Source organism: Schistocerca gregaria, chromosome 3 (genome assembly GCF_023897955.1).
Source record: "Schistocerca gregaria isolate iqSchGreg1 chromosome 3, iqSchGreg1.2, whole genome shotgun sequence".
Taxonomy (NCBI): domain Eukaryota; kingdom Metazoa; phylum Arthropoda; class Insecta; order Orthoptera; family Acrididae; genus Schistocerca; species Schistocerca gregaria.
The window spans coordinates 525,377,132-525,397,005 of NC_064922.1; the positions used below are offsets into that span (position 1 = coordinate 525,377,132).

The 19,874-nt window shown below is 41.2% G+C and overlaps 1 protein-coding gene across 1 annotated transcript in view; it reads right to left on the reverse strand.

Moving 5' to 3' along the window:
- LOC126354009 (uncharacterized) overlaps positions 1-19,874 on the reverse strand; it is a 217,263-nt gene that overhangs the window by 134,278 nt on the left and 63,111 nt on the right. The gene's annotated exons all lie outside the window — the stretch shown is intronic.

Consider the following 19,874-nt stretch of genomic DNA (forward strand, 5'->3'; position numbering starts at 1 on the left):
AACCCTGCCTCGCTGATCTTTTCAACTTGTCACATCCCCCAAAACTCCCTATCAAACCTTCACCAAATCCAGAGCCAAAACATTCTTATGACACTGTTGTCAAACTTTCCATCACAACCCTCAGCTCCAAAGAAGTTTCAGCCCTATCCAAAGGCCTTACCTTTAGTCCAACACCCAAATTTATCCATGCTGGATTTAGCAAAGACCTACTTTCCTTCTCCCAATCCCTGCAATGGAAGCACTTCTTTGGTGTCAACCCGTCCAACCAAAACCACCCTAATTCCGACACTGGGCCCTGTCTCTTCAAGTTTGTACCACCATCCAACTGTGATCCCCCACATACACACCTAACCACATGCTGGCCACCTTCCAGGAATTCCTTACCTCCAGATTAGCCTCGCCATCCTTTCCCAGGTCCCTTCCTTACAACACCAACCTTTCAGTAGTAGAAAGGACAGCCATACACAACCTCAAAAGAAATTCTGACCTAATCATCCTACCTGGAGAGAGAGTTTCCACCACTGTTGTTATGAATTGCAGTGATTACCTGGCAGAAAGCCTCTGCCAATTGTCTGACACCTCCACCTATAAACTTTGCCAGAGTGATCCCATCCCAGAAGTCTGTCACAAACTCCAGTCCTTGCTTAAAGCCTTAGGCCTTAGGTCCTTCCCAGAACATCTCAGCTGAATCCATTCCCCTCCTCCCACATGGTACCCTCCTATGCCAACCTTTCTATGGGCCGTCTAGAGGAGATCTTCCTCGTCTCCCAAAACACCAAATCCCTAGTCTGGTTCAGGTCCATTGATGATATCTTCATGATTTGGACCCAGGGCCAAGACACCCTGTCTTCGTTGCTTCACAGCCTCAACACATCTCTTGTCTGCTTCAGATGGTCCTCCTCAACATGGTGTGTGACCTTCCTAGATGTTGACCTCCTCCTCTCTGATAGTTCCATCTGCACCTCTGTTCACATTAAACCTACCAACCAACAACAGTACCTGCATTTGACAGTTGCCATCCCTCTCACACACAAAAAAAAATCCCTTCCATACAGCCTGGCTACCCAGGGATGGTGTATGTGCAGTAACAAAAACTCCCTTGCTCAGTATGCTGAAGGTCTCACCAAGACCTTCACAGACAGGCACTATCCCTAAGACCTAGTCCACAAACAGATCGCCCCCAGGAGATCATCATTCATTTGCTGGGTATGGGCTTGGCGACCCCGGGGTTCCTGTGCTGGTGACTGGTAAGTGCCGCCAGTCTCCTGTCACCGTAAGCTCTGGGCATGCTTCAGTGACCACCGTGCAGTGCGGTGGTGGAATGTTGTGTGTCTCAGGGAATGGGGATCTTGGCTTGAGCGCCCGGTTTGTGAGGATGGACTAAAGCTCTATAAAAAACCTCTCAATCTCAAGGTGTGCTGTGCGATGATGAGATGCATGGCTGTTGAGGTGGAAGAGTTGCTAGCGGGCAACCTCAGGGGAACCTGCCGCACCTCAGTTGTATAAGGCTTACCTAGGCACGCGGGGCTCTGTCTAGGTGAACTTCTAATTCCCTAGCTGCTTGTGGGACTAAGATGGAACCATCGAACTTTTATTCTTCTCCTCCTAGCGGAAAGGGTGGCTCGTATAGCCAGTCCTCCTGATTCCGTTACTTGTAACAAAACACATGCTCCTTTTCAGAATGTGTTTCTTCTAGTTAAAAGAAAAGAAGGTAGTTTTGATAAATTTTCACCATTTTATATCCAGAAAGGTTTAGAAGGAATTGCTGGCACCTTAAAATCTGTTAAGCGCTTGTGAAATGGGACCTTGTTGGTTGAAACATCTAGCTTCCAACAAGTCAAGAACCTTCAGAAGGCACAAATCCTTGGGGAAGTTTGCAATAGAGACTGGATTTCACAACACCTTGAACTACAGCAAAGGTGTGACTTTCAGGGATTTCATTGACATTCCCCAAGAAGAACTGAAAGCTGAATGGTCCCAGAATGTGCAACATATTATGAAATGGGTGGATGGCGCTCTCCTGAAGTCAAACTCGTTTATTCTTACTTTTAACAGCACCAAACTACCCGAGCATGTGATAGCAGGTTTCCTACATCTCAGTGTATGGCCTTATTATCCCAAACTGATGCAGTGTTTTAAATGCCAAAACTTTGGGCACACTACTCTCGGCTGTAGAGGGGAAGCCACTTGCAGGACATGTGGTAAAGCTGCCCATGAGGGAGTTGGTTGCTCCTCTCCTCCCAAGTGTGTCAACTGCTCTGGGGATCACCCTGTGTGGAGTAGGGACTGCAGAGTATTCCTTGAGGAACAGAATATTGAGGAACTTAAAACCACCAAACACATCCTGTATGGTTAAGCAAAGAAAATATTCAAGTCCATGCAGCCGCCCACGTTCACTGCCTCCTTTTCTTCCATTCTGAAACAGCCAGTCCTGAAAACTGATGCCGCCTACACAAACAGAGGTTGCTACTGTCAGCATTAGCACCTGGATTTGTCAATGCACTTGTGCTGCTGCAATTTCTGCCCTTTTCAGCGGCAACATGTACCTTGGTGGAAAGAAGAGTGCCATTCAGTCATCCAGGACAGGCATGGGGCTCTTTGACAATTTAAATGCCACCCAACAGCTGTCAATCTTACCACCTTTTGAATCGCGAGAGCCAGGGCATGTCGTGTCATTAAAGAAAGCAAAAAAAGGTCATGGCAGGAGTTCCTGGATTCCATCAACCGTTCCATAGGAAGCCATCTGGAGGATTTCTGGTACATGCAGCCATTTACCGATTGCAGCAGTACTAAAATAGGGGTGCCTCCAAACAGTGCCCAGAGACACTGCTCAGACACTGGCCGAGCATTTTGGTGCAAACTACTGCCAAAGCAAATCAGGATCCTGCATTTTGTCGCTACCATGCAACTGTAGAGAGGGAAAAGTTGGACTTCAGGTCCAATGGTTCTGAGACCTACAACTCCCCTTTCTCTTATGTGGGAGCTTGAATCAGCACTGGCTGAGACTGCTGACACTACACCCGGTCACGACCACATCCGGTATTGCATGATTCATCATTTACCAGCTACATCCCAGGAAATCCTCCTCAACTGTTTTAATCTAATATGGCAGACAAGTAACTTCCCCAACTCATGGAGGGAGGCAATTCTCATCCCTCTGCTCAAACCAGGAAAGGACAGCATGTCTCCAAGTAGTTATTGGAGCATCGCCCTAATGAGCTGTATAGAAAAGACCCTGGAACGGATGGTTAACTGTTGTCTAGTCTGGCTTTTGGAGTCCAGGCAACTTCATAGCCACTCTCAGTGTGGATTCTGCAAATATTGGTCCACAGTCAACAACCTGACCCTCCTAGAGGCAGCTATTCAGCAGGCTTTCCTCCGTCAGCATATCGGCATATTCTTTGATATCAGTAAGGCATATGATACTACTTGGAGACAGTGTATTCTTGCACAATTGCATGAATGGGCACGTCCCCATTTTCATTCGGTCTTTCCTGTCTCAGCGGTTTTTTTGGACCCGAGTTGGTAACACGCTGTCTGATCGATTTGAGCAGGAGAAAGGTGTCCCACAGGGCAGTGTTTTAAGTGTTACCCTCTTTGCAATACCCATCAACAATATAATGTCTACAGTGAGGAGTGCAGTATAGTGCTCCTTATTTGTGGATGACTTTGCTGTTTTCTGTTCCTTCTCCAGTGTTGCAACAGTGAACCATCAGTCGCAACTTACAGTGCGGCAGATAGAGGAGTGGGCTGCAAAGACGGGTTTTCAGTTTTCTGCCAATAAGTGTGTTTGTCTTCATTTTAATCATTCTCATCAACCTTTTAATTTGTCTGCCTTGCATATGGGGGACAGTGTCCTACATTTTAAACACACAGTGCAGTTTCTGGGCCTAATTTTTGACTCCAGGTTGTCATGGCTGCCACACCTACGAGACTTGAAAGACAGTACCCTGAAGGCACTGAACATCCTCAAGTGTCTCAGCCACAGGTCTTGGGGAGCGGACAGGGCATGTCTCCCCCAGTTTTATCAGGTTTTTGTGCATTATGGGTGCACAATGTATGGGTCAGCGAGGCAGTCTTATTTGTGGATCCTTGACGCTGCCCACCATGCAGGGATTTGACTTGCCATGGGTGCTTATCAATACCAGCCTCTGTACTGAGATGGGGGAACTGCCACTTACCATCGGGTTGCAGCTCCTACTGGTGCATCAGGCTTGTAAATTTCTTGCAGCTCCAACCTCACCTGCTCACCATATTGTTGCTCATCTGCCTCTGGACCATCTTTTTTCCCACCTTCCCCGGGCTACGTTGCTGTTTGGGATCCGTGTGCAACATGTGCTAGAGTCACTCAGTATGGAGTCTGTACGACCCCAAATCCAGGGTTGTACAGCCTGCCACCCTCGCTACTGGAGAGGCCCAGAGTGATATTAGATTTGGTGCAGTACAGGAGAGATAGCCCTCCTGCTTCCATTTTTAACCAGGTCTTCTCTGCCGTTTTATCTGAGCTCCATGACCATGCAGCTGTTTTTACAGATGGGTCTAAGCAGGTTGACTCTGTTGGTCGCTCTGTCATCTTTCCACATCATGTCCTCAAGGTCAGACTGCCTCCCGAATTTACCATCTTTGATGCAGAATTATATGCCATCTTGCGGGCACTGGAGCAGATGAGACTTTCTCCCAGTGTTAGATTTCTTGTCTGTTCAGATTCTTTTACTCTCTCCAGCGTTTGTACCCAGCAGATAAAAGAACCCATACTATCCACGACACCCTCCTCCAACTACAGCGACTGGGGAAGCAGGTGTCTTTCTGGTGGGTACCAGGGCACGCAGGAATTCTGGGGATCGAAAGGGCTGATCAAGCAGCCGAGGAGGAGTGTCGTGACCGTCAGGTCTTTCAGTGTGCTATCCCACTGCATGCCCTCACCTCGCTGTTGAGGTATAATGTCCTGTGTCATTGGGAACATGAGTGGCTAGAAGTGACTGACAACAAGCTCCATGTGATCAAGTCCACAACTCGGCCATGGCATACTTCCTCCAGCCACATCAACAGGACTAGGTCATCCTTACTCATCTTTGCATTGGCCACTGCCCTATGATGCATGGATTTTTACTCTGGTGAGAGGACCCTCCAATGTGTGGTGCTTGTGGCATGCAGATCATGGTGCACCACATTTTATTGGACTCCATTTTATTTGCTGACCAGCGGACTGCAGTGGATTTGCAGTCTATTTTATGCAACACTCAAACGAATGTGGTTTGGGTTTTAAAGTTCTGTGAATTGTCCCACATTTTTAACAAGATTTTGGGGAGATTTTTTTAATGTGTCAATGGGGTGGCTGGCTCACCCAAATTTTTTCGTTGCCACCCATAAGTTCCCAAACCACACAAACACACACACACACACACACACACACACACACACACACACACAGATTTCCAGTGCCATTGCCCCTCACAACCACAATCCCACCCCCTAAAACTAGCCACAAAGGAGTATTCCCTTCATCACCCAGTATCACTCAGGACTGGAACAACTGAATCGCATCCTTCTCCAGGGCTTCAATTACCTGTCATCATGCAGTGAAAAGAGGGACATCCTAGTTGAGATACCTTCCACCCCTCTGAAGTGGTGTTCTGTTGCTCTCCCAACCTCCACAACATCCTAGTCCATCCCTATGCTACTCCCAATCCCAATGCCAGTTATCTCAAAGAAAACAATCTACTGACACACAGTCAGCACACGTTTAGGAAATATCAATCTTGTGAGACACAACTCTTTATTCACAGAAATTAATGAGTACTATTGACAGAAGATCTCAGATTAATCCCATATTACCAGATTTCCAAAAGGCTTTTGACACTATTTCTTGTAAGTGAATGCTAATCAAATTGTATGGTTGTGGAGTTTCATCTCAGTTGTAGGACTGTATTTATGATTTCCTGTAAGAAAGGCCACAGTCTGAAGTAATTGATGGAAAATCTTTGTATAAAACAGAAATGATATGTGGTGTTTCCCAAGGAAGCATTATATGCCCGTGTTCCTAATCCATATAAATGATTTAGGAGACAATATGAGCAGCCTTCTTAGCCTGTATGTAGATGATGCTGTCATTTAATGTCTAGTAAAGACATCAGAAGATAAAAACCAATTGTAAAAAGATTTAGACAACATATCTATATGGTATAAAAAGTGGCAGTTGACTTTAAATCTTAAAGTGTGAGGTCAAAAATGTAGGAAAAGACAGATTGCTTCTTACCATAAAGAAGACATGTCAAGCTGCATACAGGCGCAGTTAAAAGGCACTTACATTTAGCTTTCAGCAACAGCCTTAATCAGTAAAAGAAACACACACACACACACACACACACACACACATACACAAACAAAAGCAAGCACATGTCATGCACACACAACCGCCAACCCCAGCATGCTGGAGATGCTGGGGCTGGTGGTCATGTGCGCGTGAGGTGTGCTTGCTTTGTGTGTGTGTGTGTGTGTGTGTGTGTGTGTGTGTGTGTGTGTGTGCCTTTTACTGACGGCTGTGGCCAAAAGCTGTATGTGAGCGCCTTTTAATTGTACCTGTCTGCAACTTGACGTGTCTTCTTTACAGTAAGCAGCAATCTCTCTTTTCCTACATTGTTGATATTCCTAACTGGAGTTTCTATTGTTTTAAGTGTGATGTCATTCACATAATTGCTATACGGAACCTGTTAAATTTCAGTTACACAATAAATCACACAAATCCAAAGGCTGTCACTCTTACCAAATTCCTAGGGATTACAATTACAAACAGCTTAAATTGGAACGATCATGAAGAAAATGTCATGGGGGAAGTAAGCCAAAGACTTTGTTTTGGTGGCAAATCACTTAGAAGATGCAACAGATCTACTAAGCAGACAGCCTACAGTGTGCTTGCTCATCCACTTCAGGAATGTTGCTACGTGGTGCAGGTCCTTATCACGTAGGACTGATGAAGGACATTGATGAAGGTACAAAGAAGGGCACCTATTTTTGTATTATTACAAAATAAGGGAGAGAATGCCATGGATTTGATTTGCAAGTTCAAGTTGGTGTGGCAGTCATTAAAACAAAGGCATTTTTTGTTGTGGTGCAATCTTTTCACAAAATTTAAAACACCAATTTTCTCCTCCAAATTTTGTTGACTCCCACATATATTGGGAGGAATAATCATTGCAATAAAATAAGAAACATAGCAGCTCTCACTGAAAGATTTAGGTGTTTGTCTTTCCCACATGCTGTTTGAGAGAGGACTGGCAAAAAAATAGTCTGAAGGTGCCAGAGTGTATTTTCACTCTGCAGGAGTGTGTGGGCTGATATGAAACTATGAGTCAGACCAGAACATGAAATGGGACTTTTGCCTTTCTCAGGCAACCACTCTATCAGCTGAGCTACTCGAGCATGACTCATGGCTCATTCTCACTGTGTTACTTCTGCCAGCACCTAATCTCCTACCTGTCAAACTTCACACAAGTTTTCCCAACAAACACATGGGACTACCATTCTTGGAAGTAAGCATACTGCAGAGACATGGCATGGCCACAGCCTGGGGGATAATTTCGAGAGTGAATTTTCACTCTGCAGCATTGTGTGCACTGATATGAAACCTCCTGGCAAATTAAAACAGTACACTGAGCTAGGAATCAAACCCACGACAATTGTCTTTTGTAGAAAAAATGTAAAAGACTCATGTCCCTAGTTCCAGTCTCAGTCCAGTACACAGTTTTAATCTGCCGGGAAGTTTTGGGCAGAGTAGAGAGAGAGATACCAGAGGTACTTCAGATATTGTCCTGTCCTGTGGATACTGTCTCCTCTACAGAAAATATAGTATATATAATCACTTGTCAACTTGACTTAAGTGGCATGTCAGTAGTAGATGTAGGGGCCCCATAGTGGGGAGAAAGGAACCAGGGAGAACTCAAAGTACTATGTCTAACCTCTGCATACTGACACTGAAGCTGAGCCTGCGAAACATGCTTCACCCATTGTGAAACACTGTATGTCCTTTGTCAGGTGTAAACATGCACAAAAGGATGACAGCCTGTTAATTGTCAGCAGTTGAAATGTATGGCATATAATGGTACCTCTTGGTCAAATGACAGCAAGAGATAAGAAGGACCATCTTGTACACTCAGTCAGTATGCCTGCAGGCCTCCTTCAACATGCTGAAGCAGCCATTAAGGGAACATGGTGAAAATAGCTGCAGATTGTGTCCCTCACTGAAATGAATTGGTTTTGTTGTCTGGGGCACAAGTTTCTACTTAGCTCATTTCAGTGCCTGACGGAAAAAGCTGAAAAGATCAGCTATGCTTGTGGAATTTCAATGTAGCTTGCAATCTGCAGCATTGTGCTCAGATTTATCATGGTCTCCTGGTTCTATGTCAAGGAGGAAGGCTTGAACCAGAGACTGAAGTTTCTGTAACATGCTCGGTTCTGATTTCATAGATTAGCATCACAGAATTGGGAACTGTAGGGTTCCTCAAAGGTTCAGGGCTGAAGTTTTCTTTCATTTTTTAAAGTGATTCTCCATTATTCAGTCCAGAAAATTATAACTGTAGGAGACCTTCAAGTATTAGTGTAAGATACATAAAAATGCACACCTAGTGATTGACTGTCAAATCATTCACAGGACAGTGTCAAGAGTTTGAAGCACTCCTAAACATAATTGGAGCTTCTTAATACTAGGCACAAAAAGGTGGCTAAAACCCAAAAGCAATATCAGTGAGATTTTTCTGAGGTAAATTTATGTTGTATCACATGGAGGCATTGTATTTTTCACAGTAGACAAGAAGCTCAAATTCACCAAAATATACACACGAACTGTATGTAAGATTGCCTGGACAACATTCAGTATACACTGAGGTGACAAAAGTCACGGGATAGCAATATACACATATATAGTTGGCGGCAGAATTGCCTACATAGATTATAAAAGGGCAGTGCATTGGCAGAGCAGTCATTTATACTAAAGTGAGTCATGTGGAAAGGTTGCTGATGTGATTATGGTTGCACAACAAGAATTAACAGACTTTGAACATGGGATAGGGGTTGGAGCTGGATGCATGGACATTCCATTTCAGAAATCGTTTGGGAATTCAATATTATGAGATCCACAGAGTCAAGAATACCAAATTTCAGGCATTACCTCTCACCACAGACAAAACAGTATCCATCGGCTTTCGCTTAATGACCAAGGGCAGCAGGGTTTGTGTAGAGTTTTCAGCGCTAATGGACAAGCAACACTCTATGAAATAACCCACAGAAGGCTTGTGGTCATATCAGTTGGACCCTTGATGTCTGGAAAACCTTGGACTGGCCAGATAAGTCCTGATTACTTTTGGTGAGAGCTAATGGTAAGGTTAGAGTGTGGCACAGACCCCATGAATCCACAGACCCAAATTATCAGCAAGGCACTGTGCAAGCTTATGGTGGCTCCATATGGTGAGAGTTATGATAACATGAAATCGATTGGGTCCTCTGGTTGAACTGAACCAATCATTGACTGGAAATGTTTATGTTCAACTACTTGGAGACCATTTGCAGCCATTCATGGTCTTCATGTTCCCAGACAACAATAACATGCCACCAGGCCTCAGTTGTTTGCCACTGGTTTAAAGAATATTGTGGAGAGTTTGAGCAAATGATTCGGCCACCCAGATTGCCCGACATGAATCCCATTGAACATTTATGGGACATAATTGAGAGGTCAGTTCATACAGGACATTGAGTACCGGCAAAATTATAGACATCTATAGAAGTAGCATGGTTAAGTATTTATGCAGGGGCCTTCCAATGACTTGCTGAGTCCATTCCATGTGGAGTCACTGCAAAAGGAGGTCCGACATGATACTAGGAGGCATCCCATGACTTTTGTCACCTCAGTGTAAAAGGAGGGTGTAATCTTATAACTGGATCCAGGGCTAAGGTCTCAGTTTAATCCTTGCACCACTGTAAAGATGAATGCTATAGATAGTAGTGTCAGTGATGTTGCAAAACAGCTGAAATCACTAAAATTGAACAAGACCCCAGGAACCAATGCAACCCTGCCAGATTCTGTATAGAATTTGTGGCTGAGTTAGCCTTTCTTTTAACTATAACATACCAGAGACCTCTCAAACAAAAATTGTTCTTAGAAGCTAGAATAAAGCACAAGTCACACTAGTCTACAAAAAGTGTGACAGGAGTAGTACAAAGCACTACTGTCCAGTAGTTTGTCGCAGAATCTTAGCACATATTTTGAAATCAAGCATAATGATATCTATCTATTGCAGAATCTTAGGACTTATTCTGAACTCAGATGTAATGATGGCCTCAAACAGAATGACGTCCTCCAACACAAATTCTAAAAAAATATATTGTGTGAAACTCAACTAGTACTTTTCTCACATGACTCACTGGTAGCCATGGATCAAGGCACTTAGGATGATGCAGTAGTTCTTGACTACCAAAACCCATTTGACTCACAATCAGTCCCACAGTAACGCTTATTAATACATGTATGGAGCATCAAATGAAATTTGTGCCCAGATTTCAGATTTCTTGGTAGACAGGGATGTAGCCTGCTATGTTGTACAGAGTCAGCCACAGAAGTAGAAGTAACTTCAGATGTACACTATGGAAGTGTACAGGCACCCTTGTTTTCCATTAATGACCTAGCAGCCATTCATTAGTGCTCAGTACATTAATAATAAACTATGCTTTTTTGTTGATGATACAGTTATCTATACTGAAGTAGTATCTGAAAAAACTGGAGAGACATCCAGCCAAGTTTTGATAAGATATTAATGAGATGCAAAGCTTGGAAACTTGCTTTAAATAATCAAATCAAATACACAATACCATACACTTCACAACACCTAAAAACATAGTATCCTAAGACTACATTATTACAGAGTGACAACAGGTATCAGTCAACTCATACAAATGCCTCATTGTAACAATCTGTGGTGGTGTGAGCTAGAATGATCGCATAGGCTCAGTCACAGGTAAAGCAGGGGGTAGACAGTAACATTATTGAGTTGCTTCTGTGCTCCTCAGCAATTGTCTTTGTATCAGAGTTCATTAGTTTACTTTGTATCCATGTTCATTCATCAATTGAAAAAAAATTTCAAGTAGTTTTTAAATGAATTTCACCCACAATCATGAACTGTGATTTTCACATGTATCTATGTAATAATTCACTCACAATGATAATAACTTACTATTAGTTTTCATGTATTTCACTTAAGGGGGGCCTGCTTGTGAACAGGTAGCATTTTCATTCTTTAATACCAAGCTAGGTGGCACAGTCATTAGCACACAGAAGTCACATTTAGGTGGAAAGCAGTTCAAACCTGTGTCTGGCCATCCAGATTTAGGTTTTCTGTAATTTTTCTAAATTGCTTCTGGCAACTGTTGGGATGGTTCCTTTGAAAGGGCATTCCAAATTTCCTTCCAAATCCTTTCCTAATATTAGCTTGCACCCTTTTTGTAATAACCTCATTGTCAACTGGATGTAAAAACTAATCTCCTACTCCTCCTGCTCCTCTTCATCCTGTACTTTCAGAGTGTTAGCTCTTGAACTGTAACATTTAGGATGTTGCTGCTTTATGCCACTACTGAATGGGATTAGATTAAGCAACAGTGTAAGTACTGATTTATCTATATTAATGTAATTTCTATATTGATTTGTTCATATGATGAGTTTTAAATAAACATTTAGTTTTTGGTACCATTATCTGGGACATCATGCATCTAATATAATTCAAACACTGTCAGGCTTCTCTTGGTAGTCATAGAATTCTGTTATAAAACTAAACTAAAAATTCCATCCAAACATACTCAATGGTGCTGACCAACTGTCGTGTCATCATCACCTTGTCACTGGATGTGGATACAGAGGGGCATGTGATCTGCACACTGCTCTCCTGCCCCTTGTCAGTTTATGGGACCAGAGTCACTATTTCTCAATCAAGTAGCTCCACAATTTGGGCAGACCAGACAGTCACCCATCCAAGTGCTAACCGAGCCCAACAGCACTTGACTTAGGTGATCTGACGGGAACTGGTGTTACCACTGCAGCAAGGCTGTTGGCAGCATTATGTTCTGCTTCACATTAAATTATTTAAAGTATACTACACATCATTATTGATGGTCATTATTAAGGAAAATAATGATTAGATGAAACATGTTTTCTAATTCCTTGGACATACTTCAAATTATAAAATGTGAGGCACAAAATAATTCTATGAAAGTTGAGAGAGGTCTTACACAGTTTGAGTGATGTTAGATTCATGATGTCCCAGATCATGGTACAGAAGACTAAATATGCATTCAACATTCATGATGTAAACAAGTTGTTGTAGTATTTAAACTATTACAGATAAATAGACATAGCTTATGCTACCACTTATCCTAAGTCATTTAGAGTTGCCATAACACACCGCTCTCCTAAGTGCAACAATATTATGAAAAGGAATGTTGCCACTCACCATATAGTGGTGATGCTGAGTTGGAGATAGGCACAACAAAAAGACTGTCAAAATATAAACTTTCAGCCAACAAGTCCTTTGTTGAAAATAGATGACAGACACACACACACACACACACACACACACACACACACACACACACACACACATGCAAACGCAACTCTCACGCACATGAATGCAGCTTCTGGTGGCTGAAGCCACACTGTGAGCAACAACAGCAGTGCATGATAGGAGTGGCAACTGAGTGGGGGTAAGGAAGAGGCTGGGGCAGGAAGGGGGGGAATAGTAGGGTATGGGTGGGGGACAGTGAAGTGCAGCTGGGGAGCGTGCAAGGACAAAGTGGAGAGAGAGTAGAGCAGGTAGGTGCAGTTGGGAGGTTAGATGGGGCAAGGGAGAGGGGGAAGGGGGGGAGGGGTAGCAGAAAAGAAGAGAAGTAAAAAGACTGGGTGCTGGAATGGGAACAGGGAAGGACCTGGATGCGTGAGAAAAATGACTAACGAAGGTTGAGGCCAGGAGGGTTACGGGAACGTACAATATATTGCAGGGAGAGTTTCCATCTGTGCAATTCAAAAAAGCTGGTGTTAGTGGGAAGGATCCATATGGCATAGGCTGTAAAGCAGTCATTGAAATTAAGGACATCATGTTGAGCAGCCGGATCAGCAACAGGATGGTCCAAACCAACAACCTCCTTCCCAGTTGCCAACCTATTCATGGACTATCTAGAGAATCCTTCCTTAACACCCAGAATCCTAAACCCCTCATCTGGTTTGGCTTCTTCCTCATTTGCTTCACCTGGTTCTACTTCACGTCGAAGGTTGCTATGTCAGTACCTCTGTCCATATCAAACCTACTAACCACATGCAATACCTCCACTTCGACAGCTGCCACCATTCCATACAAAGAAGTCCCTTTCATACAACCTAGCCACCCATGATCATCACATCTGCAGTGGCAAGTGGTCTCTCTCGAAATATACCAAGGGTCTCACTGAGTCCTTCACAGACTGTAATTATCCTCCCAACCGTGTACAAAAGCAAATCTCCCATGCCTTATCTTTCCAGTTTCCCACAACCTCCCGAAGTCTCATCATCTGGCCACAGAGGAGCATTCCCCTCATAATTCAGTACCACCCAGGACTGGAGCAACTGAATTACATTCTCCACCATGGTTTTGACTACTTCTTGCCAAGACCTGAAATGAGAAATGTCCTGCCCACTATCCTTCCCACGTCTCTCACAGAGGTATTCTGCCACCCAGCAAACTTACACAATATACTCGTCCTTCCCGATGAAACCCATGCTCACAACCCCTTATCTCATGGCTCATATCCCTATAATAGACCTAGATGCAAGACCTGTCCCATACGTCCTTCCACCACCAGCTATTCCAGTCCAGTTACAAATATCACCTATCCCATCAAAGACAGGGCTACCTGTGAAACCAGTCATGTGATCTACAGGCTAAGCTGCAACCACTGTGCTGCATCCTATGTGGGCATGACAATCAACAAGCTGGCTGTCTGCATGAATGGCTACCGACAAACTGTGGCTAAGAAAGAAGTGAACCACACTGTTGATGAGCAGGCTGCCCAGCATGACATCCTTCATTTCAGTAACTGCTTCACAGCCTGTGCCATATGGATCCTTACCGCCAACACCAGCTTTTCTGAATTGCACAGGTGGGAACTCTCCCTGCAATATATCCTACATTTCCTAGCCTCAACCTTCGTTAGTCATTTTTCTCATCCATTCAGCCCCTTCCCTGCCGCTGTTCCAGCACTACACAGACCTCATTCCATCAACAGTTTTATACTGGTTGAATGCTTGCCACTGACTATGTGAGATGCCTGCTTTTAGGTGTGTGTGAGGCAGATACTACAAAATACTGAAATTTAAGCTATAACAACATAAAAAGTAGAAAATCTATAGAATACATAAACACATTAGACAGTGACACTATTTTGATTAACAATTGACTGATGTCCTTAAACTGGTACAAATAATAGTTCCATTTATGAGAATGATATGAGCCCACCAAGAATTTGCTGAAAACTCAGATTTTGTAATTAATATATTTAATGAGCAAATATTATTTTATCCTTGGAAAATTACACATTATTGTAAACAGAAAAATTAGAACCACAAGATAGTAACACTGAAATTTTGGAAGGGTCACATAGTTACTAATAGGAAATTTGAGAAAATCTGCCGAAGCCTCCCAAATGCCACACATGTGGACGTACCATCTACAGAGAGAAGTCATTTTACCAGGCATAAAATCGGAAATCATTCATTAGTTGAGAAATCCTTAATGCAGTGAAGGCGGTTAAGGGCAAGAATAGCATGACCATACCACTTCCACCACCAAACACAGCAACTGAAAATTTCCAACAAGAAAATGAAACTGAATCACTGACAGCAGGTCCAGCACTAGAGTCTCCACTTTCCTCAAAAGCAGCTGAAATAAACGATTCAACTAGAACAGGAGTTTCCAAAGCAGCTTCAGCAGAAGCAGCTACATACTATGAAACTGCATCATAAAAAAAAATAAAAAATAAAAAAATAAAAAAAAACTGATGTGCCAGCAGCCAACAACCTTTCATCAGTATTGGCCCCTCCTCATGCTGCAACAGTGGAAGACTTTTCACCAGCTTCACCATCATCAGCAGTAACAGATGCAAACAGAAGAAGCACAAGAACCAGGAAACTTACAACTCTGCAGGATTTTTGGTACCCAGCCTCAGTTACAAGACTAACATAAAGCAGATACCTTGAGATATGCCAACTTCCAAGTCTAACTGGCAACAGACTCACCTCCACTGTCATCAATAGAAGAATAATCATGCCACCAGCTCATCTAAAGGATTTTTTAGCATCAGGTCTAAAGGGAAGGACGCCACCAAGATAAGTGAAAACAAATGCCTAACATTGTTTCACCAAAACATTCAAGCCATAAAGAACAAAGCACAACAGCTAGAAGTAGAATTGGAAACTTTTGATAGCCAAATTTTGTGTATCACTGAACACTGGTGCAAAGGGAAGGAAATTGAGCACATTGCATTAGTGTCATATGACCTTGCATGTTTACTATAGCAGAATCTCAATGAATGCTGGAGGTTCATGTATCTATGTAAAAAAAAGGTATGTCATTTAAAGTTAGATATGATCTTTTAGATCTAGGTGAGGACAAACATTTTGAACTTTTCGCTGTTGAAATAATAGGACCTGACATAGCAAAAAATTAGCCATATTTTGTGTGTACCGCTCTCCCAATGGAGACATTGATATATTCCTCTCAAAACTGAATCTCAGCTTAGACAAGGTTTCTGGACCAAAAGCAAATGTAATTATCTGTGAGGACTTAAACATTAATATGATGAAGACTGATAGGACTAGCAACATATATGTGAATATTCTAAGCTGTTATGGAATATCCTCCCTTGTTAATTGTCCAACTAGAATAACGAAAGAATCTTCCTCATCTGTAGATCATGTAGCTACAGATATTGATAGTAAAAAATATCATATTGTTGTCCAAAACCTGGGCCTATCGGACCACCTCGGCCAGATCTTAAAAACTAACATTCATGTAGAAACTCCTCCTAAACAGTGTACATACAAAAGGATGTTTTCCAAATTAGCCCTGCATGAGTTTAAATCCCAGCTAGAATATGAAGATTGGGGGGAAGTCTATGCAGAAACTAATGTAAATCAGAAATTTATCAAGTTCATGTCAATTTTTAAATTCAGATTTGAAGAGATGTTTCCCAAAACTCTTTATCAAATTAAAACTACAAAGAGAAAACAATGGATGACTACAGGTATCAAAAAATCCTCAGAAACTCTTAGATATCTCATCTCCATAAAAAATAATCAATCTAACCCAGAAGTTCTGCAATTCTACAAAAAGTACAGGAAAATATACAGAAAGGTGCTGCTAGCTGCAAAAAACCTTTCAAACAGCAAAATATTACTTCAAACTGAAAACAAGAGCAAAGCAGCCTGGAACATCATCAAATGGGAAACATCTAACTCTGCTAAAAAGGACTTCAATTCACATTACCAGTAGGTAACCATAAAAAATTAGCTGATTTTGTAAACTCATATTTCAGTAGTATTGCAAAAAAATTACAGCAGAAATTTCCAGATACATATGATTTAACTACTCAGAACCAGCCAACAAACTCAACGGTGCTCTTGCCAACTACAGAAAGGGAAGTGGCACTAGTAGTACACCAACTAAAAAATAAAACTTCAGTAGGACTTGATGAAATCCCAGTCCGTGTAATTAAAGAATGTATAGCCTCCATAAAGGGCCTATTAACAGACATAATTAATGAATCTTTCGAATATGGATATTTTCCTGAGTACCTAAAACAAGCAAAAGTTATACCTATACTTAAAAATTGAGATGTGGAAAATGTAGAGAGCTACACTATCATCTCATGTTGTCAGCTGCGCCTTCAGCGGTCCGCACCGCACCTATATAAATAAGAGCAATGCGAGCTAGTCAGGACCGAGTTCTCTTCTAGATTCGTATCAGTGCGCAGTCTGTGTTGGAAGCCGCATCACGTTTGTGCAGTTGCAAGGAACAGCCTTCGATGCCATATTATGTAACTCGGTATGCAAGTAGCAATGAGTTTACATTGGCGTAAAGTGTTAATTGCGGAACGACTCCAGTGATTTATTCTCAGTTTGCGTATGTCATATTTTCACATGTCGCTGCAGGACAGACCTTCTATCACTACTAGCGTGGTGTTTGATGAGTATTAATGTCAAATTTTGGTGAGCATTCACTTTGAACATTTACATCCATAACAATTACTGAACAGTTTCGTTATCAAGGGGTAATAGAATCCTCTCAACAGACTCTGAACAGCTCTGATAGCACAAGAGTTGATAGGGTAAACTTTTGTCTGGAGCTTTAAGCTTTATCATTTTCAGAATATAGTGAAAGTTGTTATAGTAAACTGCATTTTCTATGAATCCCAGACATCATCCTAAATCCTCAGCATAATGAATGATCAATAACTTTATTTCTCCATCAGAGAGGGCACAGTGAACTTTAATTACAGCCATCAAGTTTTTGCTAATCACTTTCTGGTTGCCAACATTGTAGTTAGAGAGCCCGTGTTAAGAACGGCAATAAACAATAGAAATTAAATTTTACACCCGCCACCCCACACAGGTACCCATCATAGTACATTTTTCAAGTGTGTGAAACCCATACTAAATAGGACTGACAGGGAATATTAATCATTTAGAAAGAAGAGCAAGACAAATGATCAAGGTTTGTTTGACTCAAAGGAAAGTGTCATGGAAATGTTCCTATGAAAATGGAAGGAGAAGAACCCTAAATATGTAGTATAAAGGGAAAAACCCACTACAGTGGTTTGATTACTGGTAGTAAATGTGATTTGCATGATCACAGTTCAAGATACTAAATATAGTTTTCATGAATACTTTGTATCTTGGCTAACGTTCAGGGTAGAGTTATGAAATCTGGTAAAAAGGTATTCAAAAAGATCACATCTGCCATAAGTAAGAGACTGAGAAGGCCCAACATATTCAAAAGAAAATTAAAAACATACCTCATTAGCCACTCTCATAAATCATATTTTATAATGATGTTAGACATATTATGTTGCCAGGTTTATACAGAATAAACGAACTTCTTAGAAAGTTGTCACTGATAAATAAAGACAATTTTTATAATAATGATAATGTTTACAAATAATCAATAGTAGCCCACAGGATGATATGTACTAATAGACTGTATTAATTTACTAGTAATCTTGCACACACAAGGAAAGTCTATAAAGTTATGTGTTTGTGCCGTACTGCTGAAAATAATAATACATTTATACAGACTGGAAAATAATTTTTATGTCATGTATGTTAGCCATAATGTAAAAAATATTTAGACATTTATACATAGTGAAAAGCACAGTTAAATCATATTTACATAAAATCACTTATTCTTATGAATATAATAGAAGGAAACATTCCACGTGGGAAAAATATATCTAAAAACAAAGATGATGTGACTTACCAAACGAAAGCACCGGCAGGTTGATAGACACACAAACAAACACAAACATACACACAAAATTCAAGCTTTCGCAACCAACAGTTGCTTCATCAGGAAAGAGGGAATTTTGTGTGTATGTTTGTGTTTGTTTGTGTGTCTATCAACCTGCCAGTGCTTTCATTTGGTAAGTCACATCATCTTTGTTTTTAGATATATAAATCACCTTGTATGATCTCTTCTGTATTTTCAGCACTACATTTTGTTTTCCTTTTCCCTTCTTTCAGAAAAATTGTTTCCTCATGAAAAGGGAAGTGTTTTACTCCATTATAATTTTACACTTACATTTGCCTTATGGCTTTACCTACAAGTGCAGCACATCTTATACCAACATCCAGAGATGAGATGTTCCTTTTGAAGGTGCTTATGCTATTTCTGCTAAGTGGCAGTCTGTCATAGAATAAGTTACCTATGTCTGTAGGATCCCTAACAGTTATTTTTGAAAAGTTCTGTTCGCTATGTGGCAAGTAGCTGCACTGATTTTAAAGGTTCATAATTAGTATTAACGTACTGTAAACAGGATTCAGCATCAACAAATGTAGGTAATTATTTTGTTTTTGGGGAGGGGGGATATTAACAAGTAATTTTTAAGCTATCAACAGCAGATGAAAAACATTTATATAAAATAACTATTTATCTAATTTATTTGATTAAATCTGACTGTCATAAACACAGGCAGTATAATGCAGTATAATTGAAGTTTAATGTTAATGCCATATACATTTCAAAAAACTTACAATTTCTTTGTGTTTTGTTTATGTAAACCTTGACTTATTACACACCCTTGAAGATTCTCCTTCGTTATGGGATCTCAATGATTTGGCAAAAAATAAGATTATTTAGGTTGATAGCAATTAATATTAAACTTGTTTACTGTGATACAGTTATGAACCTGTTCAATTATCATCTGGGTTGTGTCTGTAGAACTGAGTGTAAGACCTTTATTAGTATGCTTCCATTATAAGAAAAAAATTATTATTTTTTTAGCAAACTTTAAAATAATTTGAGGACAATATGTGTAGATTGGATCCTGTGAAACTATTTTATTTGTGCCCTCATTCTGAATTTACTTTTATTCCTAGGATGCCATTTGTCTACTTAGCTTTATGCTATGAGCATAAGACTCCATCCATGCTAGATAGATGTTGTTAACACTACAACATTTTGGCATCCCAAATATAATTTGATGATCAACTTAATAAAAGTACTTTGTGTCCTAACAAAGTATTCTTCTAACAAAGCCATTTTTTCTTGATTTTCTCTGCCAGGAATCTATTTGTGAGGTCATCCATTACTTTT